This window comes from Panthera leo, chromosome B1 (genome assembly GCF_018350215.1).
Source record: "Panthera leo isolate Ple1 chromosome B1, P.leo_Ple1_pat1.1, whole genome shotgun sequence".
Classification (NCBI taxonomy): Eukaryota; Metazoa; Chordata; class Mammalia; order Carnivora; family Felidae; genus Panthera; species Panthera leo.
In genome coordinates, this window is record NC_056682.1 from 136,666,786 (window position 1) to 136,679,298 (window position 12,513).

General features: G+C 39.8%; 1 non-coding gene and 1 pseudogene across 1 annotated transcript; both read right to left on the minus strand.

Moving 5' to 3' along the window:
• Nucleotides 1-1,664: 1,664 nt before the first annotated feature.
• LOC122217086 lies at nucleotides 1,665-3,095 on the minus strand (annotated as a pseudogene).
• A 1,500-nt stretch (nucleotides 3,096-4,595) lies between these two features.
• LOC122218750 lies at nucleotides 4,596-4,702 on the minus strand. Its single transcript, XR_006202082.1, has one exon. It is a non-coding gene; the product is annotated as a U6 spliceosomal RNA (small nuclear RNA).
• Between the last annotated feature and the right edge of the window lie 7,811 nt (nucleotides 4,703-12,513).

Genomic DNA, 12,513 nt, shown 5'->3' on the forward strand with positions numbered 1-12,513 from the left:
GTTTTAGGAACTTTTTTTTTAACACAATGCTTTAAAAACATTAATGTGTGGCTTAATGGTGTAAAGAGTATCTGTTTCCCTAACTTTTGGTTTCTACTTTACATACAGAGATAAAACATCCTGCTAAGAAATAAAAAGCACATGTCTTAACGTGCAGAATCATTCCTGGGTTCCTACAGGGAGTACAGATAAATGCCTCCCTGAAAACACCACCAAGCTGATACAAGTGTTTTTTCAAAGAAAAAAAAAAGTGATGTCCATGTTTACAAAGTTGAACAAATCTGCACAATACTTGATTAAGAAATGGAAGGAGAAATTAAAAAAAAAAAAAAGATACACTCTGCTTGTTCTGAAGGGGCATACTACCTAGTCCTAGCTGGTGGTTAGAATACAAGCTGTATACAATTTAATATAAGACATAAACTGCAGTGAGCAACTAACACATCTTTCCCTATCATAGCATCAACAGGTTCTGATTGGGAAAGAGAGGGGAGGGGCATATCACATCCCAGTGCCTCCAGCATCTTCCAATTTAAAGCAATATATTTTGGCTGTTCTAAAGTACTTCTTGGCCCCTGAATAAGAGTCCCATGGCCTCTGTTTGTTAGGGGTCTGCCTGTTCACACACTTGACTTTTCCACTGTCAGTTGAGGCCTTTTCTTACCAAAACAAAATTTGTATATTTTGGTTGTTGTTGTTTTTTTTTAAGTCAACTACAATGCTATGTTCTATCAGGATTAATATGCTGAGTGATATTTACATCTCCAAATATCAGGTCACGATCTCTATTATATGTTGAAAGTAGAATCATAAATTATTATACGCTTTGCATATCAGAGCTGCTATCACCTTTCCCATAAAGAATGCTGCCTGAAATTAACATATTCTCAAAGGTAAAATGCATATTCTCCGAAATGCATTTTATTATGACAATGCATGTATTTACCCATAAAAACAGTAAGCACAGACAATTCTATAGTAGCTCTCACAAATTCTAAATTTGTGGATTTAGGACTTCAGGTTAAAATCAGCCATCCAGCCATCCACCTTGTATGGGGAGAAGAGTTCTGCTAGTGTTTAGAATAAAATGATTTCTTGGGATTAGAAACAGTAATGCTGTTTTTTTATTTTGAAATGGGTTTTGCTTTTTTATGATTGGTTTTAATTCTGGCATTTCATCTTGCCAGCTACTATCCTGTTTAAGGAATGCTGTCAGCTAAAAGGAATTTCTGATTAAACTAAAGTGGTCCAGTGATAAATTACATATACACCCTGCTTTGAATAATCCCAGCCAAATTGGAGAAAAATGCTACTACACTATTATTAACTAATGTAATGAAATATCCCCATTTCATGGTTTACTTTTTTAAAATTTTTTAATGTTTATTTATTTTTGAGAGAGAGAGACAGAGCACAAGCAGGGGAGGGGCAGAGAGCGAGAGACACAGAATCCAAAGCAGGCTCCAGGCTCTGAGCTGTCAGCACAGAGCCCAACGCAGAGTTTGAACTCAGGAACCGTGAGATCGTGATCTGAGCTGAAGTCAGCCGCTTAACCGACTGAGCCACCCAGGTGTCCCCATAGTTTACTCTTTGCTTTAATAAATTAAAAGTAAGTTGCTGGTAAATATTTACTTTAACCCCTTTTTTTAAATTTTATAATGCTATCAAGGTGGTGATGTGGGTAAGGCTTGGGGTAAGAAAGGCATGCCCTCTACGGGCCTCACTGCTATATTGAGAGGGCCAGCTAACGTCACAGGTGTTGGCAGGTTCACTGGAGACATGATCGTGACAGGGTGGGCTATATGCACTGGAGCAGTGACAGAGGAGAAGGTTGACTGGGGTAGTGAATGTTAAAGGAGAGGTCATGGATAATGGGCTGGTTATAGTTACAGGGTGCCCTCTGTTCGTTGGGCTGGTTATGGTAACTGCACTTGAAACATTTACTGGATGCTTCATGCTCGTTGCTGCTGCCGCTGTGATTGGGTTTGACATCGCCCCAGGTGACACGCAGGACATTACATTGAATGGAGCAGTGAGAGTCATAGGTGTCATAGCAGCCACAGAGGTCTGGCACGGGTTGGCAGCTTCTTGCTTGCTTGCTTTGACAGCTTCTTCCCCCAGTTTCAGTGTCCCCACCTGCTTCCCCGGTCATCTATCACATGTTGTTGCCGCTGCTGCTGCTTCTGGCTGCCGGTCTCCACTCATGCATGCATGTTCTACTGACGCCTTCTTCACATGTATTACAGCTGATACTTTGGCTCTGCCCGTGTGTCTTTAAGTGGCTGGTGATGTATGCTGCACTCAGAAGCTTCCCACAGACGTTACACCGTACCTTGCCTTCGTGGCGCCCCGTGCGTGTCCGCAGTCTGTCTTTGGTGGCCAAGGCAACAGGGCACGTCTCGAGAAGCCTTTCCCACAGACACTGCCAGTATGGGGTTTGGTGCTGCCTCCTTTGTGAGACCTCACATGAGAAGTCATCGGCCCTTTCTCTTGAAGCGCTGATTGCAAACAGGACACTCGAAGGGCTTTTGGTCCGAATGGGAGAGCCTGTGCCGGTTGAGGTGGTACACATCCCGGAAGGCCTTCCCACACATCTGGCAGGCATGGTTCTTGACAGGCTTACTGGGTTTCTTGACGGCCGGGGCCACGGCCATAGCTGTGCTCCTGGCACTGCCGCTGGGGTTGGTGCCCGAGGAAGACGCAGTGACTGTTGATAGGATGCCAGCAATGGTAGAGACCAACGAAGTTCTGCTGCTGTCCCCGGCGATGGTGGAGATGAGGGGAACCACCGTAGTGGGAGTTTTCTTTGACCGGGACACCAGCTTGATCCCTGTGTGGCAGGACTCGTGGTGCCTCAGATGATAGCTGTCCCTGAAAGCTTTACTGCAGTTAGTGCACACGAACGAAGTTTGGGGTGTTTCTTTTTTAATCCTGATGGCATCCTTTCATGTTTCTGGTGCCACTTGAGGTTTCTGAGTTATGGAGATTGGAAGCAATGGTTTCTGATCAGGGGGCTCTGCAGCAGGGCTCTGGAGGGGCAGCAAGCCGTTCTGTGCTGCCTGCTCGTGGCGATGGGAGGCTTCATGGGCTGCCATTTTACAATTTCAGATGTCTGTGGCAGCATAAAGTATTTTTACAGAATTGCTGAAGCTCACTCTCACACACGGGTCACACCAGGTCTCTGCTTCTTGAGTGAAATGCTGTAGAATGCCTCGACCACCACGGGAATCACTTTCTCAGGATTCTTAGGATCCCCACATTTCTACATGAAGCCTTCTTTTTTTTATATAGAATTTTTTTAAATGTTTATTTTTGAGAGAGAGAGAGAGAGAGCAAGAGCGGAAGAGGGAAAAAGGATCTGAAGCGGGCTCTGTGCCGAGAGGCATGAGCCCGATGTGGGGCTCAAACTCACGAACCGTGAGATCATGAGCTGAGCCCAAGTAGGACATTCAACCGACTGAGCCACCCAGGCGCCCCATTACATGAAGTCTTCTAACAGGGGAACTGGGTTTCCCTAACTTGTTCTCTGAGGAAGAGACAGAGTAAAATAACAACCATCGCCTGCCTTCAGTTAAGTGATTAAAAAAAAAAAAAGAACTTCTGGGGAGACTTTTGACTAGTATCATCAAACCAAAGCTTTAATTTTATCTCCCATCTCTTTCAACTTTTTTTTTTAAGTTTATTTATTCATTTTTGAGAGGGACAGAGAGAGTGAGCAGGGGAGGGGCAGAGAGAGAGGGAGAGAGATGATCCCAAGCAGGCTCTGCACTGTCAGCGTGGAGCCCAACGTGGGGCTTGAACTCATGAAACATGAGACCGTGACCTGAGCCGAAACGTAGAATCAGATGCTTATCCGACTGAGCCACCCAGGCGCACCCCCCCCCCCATCTTTTTCAACTTTAAGGCTTTTTTAATCCTGTGCAAGCTTTCCTTTTTCTGGGGTTGGCGAAAAACAAAACAGAAATGCTATTTCATCACCCAGGGTGGTAGGATGTAACAACGTGAAATCTCCAGTGCCAGAGGGCACAAAAAAATTGTACTGAAACAAATTAGCATCAGTGAGTCATACCTTGAATGTCTTGTTAGGAGAATCCATCAAACATCTTAACAGCTGTGGCTTTTGCTTTCCACCAGGTTATCTGGAAAGCAAGCAGGTATTAAATTGTTTTAAAATATAAATTCAATAGTATGCTCTAGGAAAAAAAACAAGAGAATTTAACACTCCCATTTCTCCAGGAAAATCTACTTAAGACTGAAGCTGAGTGAGTCTACTCATACCTTTCCATAGAAAAGACTGAAATAGTCTCTTTACCCATTCAGCTATCATGGGTTCTAAATTATTTTTCCAACAATTTTCACTGCACACATCGCCAAGCCCAGGATCAAATATTAGCTTTCACACTTCTCCAGCAGGTGGAAAAAAAGATTTTAATTGCTGAAAAAAATTAAATCATAGAAAACCTAATTAACGAGTTGATCAATAAATGCTTGGCACGTGTTTTATCCAGGAAAAGAATTAACACAAGTATTCCAAAAGATTGTTCATCTAGCTTTCCAAAAATAAGTTATAGGTTTTTCTTTTACATAAAGATCTCAAAAATATGGAACGCTTCTCGAATTTGCATGTTATCCTTGCGCAGAGGGCATGCTAATCTTCTCTGTATCATTCCAATTTTAGTATATGTGCTGCCGGAGTGAGCCCTACAACTATTTAATAGAGATGAATATTATTGGATCCCAATTTTAGTAAGCAAGTACATCCCTCTGAAGCATCAAGTCTCTAACTAACATGATTCTAATAGAGCAGCTGAACTGCTTTTCTTATACTGTTATCTTCTATATTCTGGTATTGAACTACTAGGTCAATATGCTATATTATTCACGAAATTGTTACAGTGCAGAGGGCATAAATCTTTTTCTCTTATTCAAGTAAGATACCTACTAGTTTTCACAGGAATTCCAAACATAGAATGAGACTATACCTCATTACGGGTTTATTTCCCTAGAAGAAAAACTGTAATGTTGCTGTTGATTACTGTATAGACCAATGTGTAGATGAATTCCCACATTTCAAAAATATACATCAATATAATATTATTATTAAAATATACATCGGGGCGCCTGGGTGGCTCAGTCGGATGAGTGTCTGACTTTGGTTCAGGTCATGATCTCATGGTTGAGAGTTCGAGCCCCACATCAGGCTCTGTGCTGACAGCTCAGAGCCTGGAGCCTGCTTCAGATTCTGTGTCTTCCTCTCTCTCTGCCCCTCCCCTGCTCAAAGTTCTGTCTCGCTCTGTCTCAAAAATAAATACAAACATTTTTAAATAAAACATACATTAATCCGTTAGTTTTGTCCTTTCTGTACTTTATATTTATTTACTTGTTTTCTCATTTTCCCTGACATAATTATACATAGAGTTCAATAAAAGAAAAGTTTCAGTGTTTGCATTTCTTTTCTGGACTTTATCATTATTCATTTTATTTTGTTATCATTACTGAAAATAACTTTGTTGTATAGAAGAAAGAAGGTCAAAAAAAAACCAATATGCTTGTTCCAGGTGTCAAATACACTAGACTCACCACTGGAAGGCTATACTCTGGGGTAGGTTATTTCCTCAGCCTGGCAATCCCAGACTCAAATATTAGGTCTACCAGCCTCAAAATATTAATTTCAGAAAAATTAATTTACAAATTGGCTTTGCTTAGGTCATGTCACAGAATAATTCAGAGATCTTTCACATAAGTAGCATATTAGGAATTTACTTTTGTTTACAATCAAACAAAGGTAAAAAAAAGATTTTAAAAAAAGATGATAAAACAGGAAGAAAAATGATAGTCTAGGAATAGGGGTTCTGTTTTCTTTCACTGAAGTCTCTGATTGACTGGAAGTTACCCTTGAGAGCCCATCCTGGAGTCTGCTCTAGAGCATGCTACTGGGTCCCAGGGAAAACAATTTCAGTTGCTTGCAGACTCTTTTGAACAGTGGTTCTCCAAAGTTAGCAGGTTCTAGGAGAGCTTGTTAAAACACTGAGTGCTGTACTGATTCCTTAGGTTTGAGGTGAGGCTGGAGAATTTGCATGTCTAACAGCTTCCCAGATACTCTTCCTCTGGGAACCACACTTTGAAACCATTGCTCTGGAAAGCCATGAAGAGTCTTAGCTATAGTGTACCACGTCTGCCTTTGCTCTCCTGTTGACAGCTCTATCTAGTTAAACCAAAAGTGCATCATTTTCTTCATCAGAAATTCTAGTTACCCCCTTTTGGTTACTGTCAGCTCTCAAAGGAACAGAGGTGTACATAAGGGCTGCTTTTTGACACAGTATTCTTAGCTGGCTTTAACCTTGAGATATCTTTAACCTTGAGATAACCTTGGCTGCATAGCAACACTTAAACACCTACATATCAGACAATGGGGAAAGACAAAAAGATAAATGCAATCATGAATATCGTAAGAAATATTTAGAACCCACTTTTACATTCAATTCTTTAGTCAGCCTAGAACTATCCAATTTGGGTCATGGTTAAATTATGTATCACAGATTTTTGTTCAAGAACTTGCAGTTAGGTGAAACAAAAAATCCTTGTATAAACCAGTGACATGCAGCGTCTCAGACCATTCCTGGTAATTTATCATCCTAATAAAATAAAGAAACTGGTGGGTTTGTTTTTGAGTATTTGGAATCTAACTGATCACTGATGTGTGTTGGGTTCGCTGAAAGCCAACACTGGGATGGAATTTTGCCTATAGGGCATTTATTAGGGATGAACACTTGGGAGGTAGATAGGAGTAGGATTAAGCAGAAGGTGAAAACAAATGGTCATGCAGACCTTGCAAATCCTTGGCCAAACCACAGGGAGCTCTGGGGCATATAGGACTCATCAAACTTAACCTTCTTTGGGCCAAAATGGCCAGGCCTTTATACCCCTGCAAGATCAGTTAGATGTTGACCATGAGGTGACTTCTGGAGCTAAGGCAAACCTTGGCAGCTGAGAGTAACTTCTGTTCACCAGAATCATGCCCAAATTACACCCTGCATTTTGATGAGGTAAACACAGGGAGAAATGTCCCAGGGATTCTCATTAAGTAGACAAATGTGCAGTTTAAGGTAACTTGAAGGTATCAGTTGCTGCTTTGATTTAGTTGGTCTGATTATTGAGGACACATGCCCTGAATGGAGTTAAACAAATCACATAATGGGTTCTATATGACTTTGTGAGAAAATAATAAGATAATAGCTTCCATTATCAGCCTCACATCTCTTTTATATTCTTGATGTCTTCTGGGTTTCTTCAGGGCCCTGGAAGATAACAGTTATAGCAGTTAATTATTGGAGGCCTAGGGTGTAATTAAGGCATGTAGATGTATTGGGACTGATAATATTCTAGAGGGTTCTAGTGTCAATTAATCCAATAGTTGGAAAGTCCAATGGTTAGAAAGTCCAGTGGTTGAAAAGAATTGCAGTCATTCAATTATTTGAGAATGATATTTAGGTATTTTAAAGCTCATTGCCAGACCATGGATCTTGATCATAGATGATGGGAGAAAGATGTTTATACCAAGGACTATAAAAACTCTCAGCACAAATGATTCCAATCCAAACTCATACACTAAGAGCCTTGACCAAACTTTAGCATGGTTCTGAGCAGACTAAGGCCATGTCCCTGGGATGACTGCCCCTCCCCCTACCTTGCATTTCTGAGGGGAAGAGCTCAAGACTGCCAAAAGAACTTGCTATTTGTTTCAGTCAATATCTGATGATAGGCCCCTGACCTTCCTTTCTTAGAGCACTTACTAAAAAGGGCTTACAATCATAAATCCTTCCTCTGCCCCTTTGAGATATATTTGTATTTCCTATGACCAAGAGTGTCTTTCCCAAGGACCAAAAAACCATACCTTTGAAATGTAATAATGAGAAAGGATAGGGTCTTTGCCTCCAGTCTTTTGGGGGAGGGTAGAAGCCTAATTTTGATAGATGCTAGTTAGCAGAAACAAATGGTCTAATCACATTTACGTCGACCAACTCTCTTGCCCTTTTTATGTAATTTTTCACTTCCCTGACTCTGCTTAAGCCTATACTTGCTCCCCCCTCTCTCATCCCTCATACTCCCTTTAATATGCCCTATCATCTCTGCACAAATTGGAATGGACCTCACTTCTTTCCCCTATGACAGTAGTTACTAAATAAAAGCTGCTTTTACCACTTTATCAAATGTCCAGCTTTGTTTATCTTTGACAATACCCAATGGTATCTTATTGATATATTGATCGTTTGGAGACAGCTTTCTACTTTTGGAAGCCTTCTACTTAGGGAGACCACTTAATGAACCTCAGCATCAGATCTCCAGTGGAACTGGATATCTGGAATCCCAAACACATCACGCTGGTGGTGTGGACTGAATTGTGTCCATCCAAAATGCTTATGTTGAAGCCCTTACCAACAGAACCTCAAACTGTGACTATATTTGCAGGTAGGGTCTTTAAAGAGGTAATTAAATTAAAATGAGGTCATTAGGGTGGGCCCTAACCCAAGCCACTGATGTCTTCATAAGAAGAGGAAATTTTGATATACAAGAAGATATCAGGGATACTTATGCACAGAGGAAAGACCACATGAAGACACAGATACACAGTGAGAAGGAAGCCATCTGCAAGCCAAGGAGAGAGGTCTCAAAAAAAAAAAAAAAAAAAAAATCTTGCTGGTACCTTGATCTTGAACTTGTAGCCTTCAGAACTGTGAGAAATAAATTTCTGTTATTTAAGCCACCAGGTCTGTGGTGTTTTGATATGGTAGTCCTAGAAAACTAATACAGCTGGAAAGCATACTTCCACAAGAGTATGCATTGGAACTTAGGAAACCTATTTAAGGTTGAAATTTCCTTTCTAGTATGTTCTAAGGCTGGCTTCTATTGGTGTCTCTTCTTATATCTTATGATGGTACATGAGGGAGGAGTATGTCTAGAAATGCTCCTTTTGGAAATGTATCTCATACATGTTGGACGTATACTGTGAAAATGGTGTTTTGAAAATACTTGACAATATTAGAAATGTACCAGGAGGAATCTGTCATGGTAGGAGTCAAGCCAAGTTTCATGAGAACTTCCTATAAAATTTTCATATGGTGACAGTTTATGAGTATTTTGAGGTAAAGATTGTATTATTATTATTATGCTGGAGTAAAACTTTAAATTAAGGAAGATTATGATTTTTGAAAAATTCAGACTGTTCTCTTATAATAGATCATCTCGTTTTATTTTCTTAGAGTTTGGGGAATGATATTCACAGTGACATTTCTGAAAGTCTCTTCCTCAGTTCCTTAAGTATTTCACCTGTAGAATAGGGTGTTTAAAAATTATTATTAATAAACTATATTAAAAGAATTCCTTATGTTGGAAAAACAAATGTATATATGTGTATATATATATATATATATATATATATATATATGCAGAAAAGTTTCAATATGACCAGAAAATTTACAAACTATTATTTAAACATACTCAAAGATTTGCAATTTGGGTAACTGGAGGAGGTCTTTCTATATATTTTTAAAATAGTTCTCAAAGTGGAGATTCCAGGGGTGCCTGGGTGGCTCAGTCGGTTAAGCGTCCGACTTCGGCTCAGGTCATGATCTCGCGGTCTGTGAGTTCGAGCCCCGCGTCGGGCTCTGTGCTGACTGCTCAGAGCCTGGAGCGTTTCAGATTCTGTGTCTCTCTCTCTCTCTCTCTGACCCTCCCCCGTTCATGCTCTGTCTCTCTCTGTCTAAAATAAATAAATGTTAAAAAAAAAAATTTAAAAAAAAAAGTGGAGGTTCCAAAGTTGCTCTATTTTTCAGGTTTTCCTGAGTTATCATATGCTAATGATGGAAAAAAGCAAAGAAAAATCAGGTAAAAGTATTTTTCAACAACAGTTCAATATTGTTTGAACCAATTTGTCCCTGCCATTGTGGGTTATTTCTTACAGCATTTAGTTGTCCTGTTTTTTAAGTTTTCTTTAATCTAGAACAGTTTCTCAAACTTTGTGTTCCATGCCTTTGACATTTATGAAGAGTACAGGTCAGTGATTTTATAAAATGTTCTTCAGTGTGAGTTTGTCTGATGTTTCCTCATGGTAAAATTCAGATTATGCACTTTTGGCAAGAATATCACAGACAGGATGTTCTCTTCTCGGAGCATCATGTCAAGAGGCATCTGATCTTGATTTGTCTCTTTATTGATGATGTTAACTTTCATTTTTTGGTTAAGGTGATGTTTGTGAAGGTATATTTCCTCCAGCCATTCATAAAAATCTTTGGGGAAGATACTTGGAGACTACATTAATAGCCTATTACTCAAACATTGCCCAGTGGTGGTATCAGTTGCCAGTAATTGCTTTTTTTTTTTTTTTTTTTTTTGAGAGAGAAAGAGAGAGCATGTGAGCAGGGGAGGGGCAAAGGGAGAGGGAGAGAGAGAATCTTAAACAGGCTCCACACCCAGAGCAGAACCCAACAGGGAGCCTCATCTCACTACCCTGAGATCATGGCATGAGCAGAAATCAAGAGACCGAGGCTTAAGCAACTGAGCCAGTCAGGCCCCCCTGCTGCCTGTATTGATGATGATGAGGAGGAGGAGGAGAGTTCCCAAAAGAGATTTTCTAATTTCATAATTTCTTCTACATTTATTAGTTGATATTTTACTGAAAGTAAGAGCTTCCTCTTACCCTAATTATTTATTCATTCATTCATTTACATCAATATGAACTCAAATATTCTTACTTTATTTAGTGGGACATAATCCATTATTATTGTTATTTTAATACTCAAATTGCCTCAGATTTGGTTAGTATCACCCTTTTCCACCTGACTCTTAGGCCAAGGTGACATGTTTACATCATTCTTTGAGCCCATCTTTACTATCTGGCACCCCCCCCAAAAAAAATTAGTGAAGAAAGGCAACAATTATCATTTTTTAAAGTCTTTTAAAAACAAAACTATTGTCTGTGTGAATCTAGTGTTTAAACTTTTGGTAAATGATCTCTATTATGGTTCCATGCAGCCAATGCCATTAGTGATTAGTCATAACTAATAATTGCCTCTAATTCCAAATAATGTTTTTTTATCATAACATAGGGAGGTGTTCCTAAACATGATACCTTAAAAAGATTAAAGAAATGAATGGAAGTTTTAAATACAAAGCTTTCAATTTTCTGTATTAAAATTAAAAATTAAAAACCATCTGAGAAGAAAACACTTTCAATATTTGACAGACAAAACTTAATATCTTTAATGTATAAACACTCTTTAAAAAAATTTTTTTAATGTTTATTCATTTTTGAGAGACAGAGAGAGACAGAGAATGAGCAGGGAAGGAGCAGAGAGAGAGGGAGACACAGAATCTGAAGCAGGCTCCAGGCTCTGAGCTGTCAGCACAGAGACCGATGCTGGGCTCAAAAACACAAACTGCGAGATCATGACCTGAGCCAAAGTCGGACGTTCAACCGACTGAGCCACCCAGGAGCCCCTATAAATGCTCTTTTAAATCAATAAGATGTAAGCAACAATAGATAAAGAGCAAATATACATTGATGTAATTCATGAGAGAACAAGTAAAAATGGCCAAATAATGTCTCAACTTCATGAGCAAGCAAACTACCTATCATAACAACTGAAACTACCTAAGAGAAAATTTTTGACATATAACCTTGGCAAAGATTCCAGTTAGTGACAATTTATTTTTTCAAGGTAGTCATTTCTCATGGAATTATCAATTACAACAGTTTTACTCTAGGACAATTTGATGGTGTAAAGTAAAAACCTTAGCAGATTTTTGGTTTTACAGTACTAAGTTTAGAGACCTCTTTTAGGCAACCAACCTGAGCAATGAAAACCTGAGTAAAGTAAAAGTGCCCACAGTGACCCCCAGGCTGAATACAAACAAGCCATTAGGCAACCCACCTCAAAATGTCCATAAACCCTAGCTGACCAAAAAAGGAAAATTCTATTCGTTCCCATACCTCCCATCCTTCCCCTGTTAACTATAGCCCCGCACCACTGCCTCCTGGCAGACAGTCTCTTTGCTGCCCTGCCCACTGCTTCCTTGCAGTGTATTCAATAAACTTCTATCTCCTTTGTTCTGCCTTGGGTGAACTCTTTCATCTCCTGGACGACTGCCTCCACCCGACTGGATTGCCCCACACTAAGTAGGAAAAGTGTCCCCCAGTCAGTTATAATATAGTTAGAAAACAAAATTCAACAGAGTAAATTTTATTTTATTTTTTTAAAAATTTTTTAACGTTTATTTATTTTTGAGACAGAGAGAGACAGAGCATGAATGGGGGGAGGGTCAGAGAGAGAGGGACCACAGAATCAGAAGCAGGCTCCAAGCTGTCAGCATAGAGCCCGACGCGGGGCTCGAACCCGTGAACCATGAGATCATGACCTGAGCCGAAGTCGGACACTCAACCGACTGAGCCACCCAGGCGCCCCTCAACAGAGTAAATTTTAAAGATTTTATTGGCTTTATTCAAAGATGCATAAA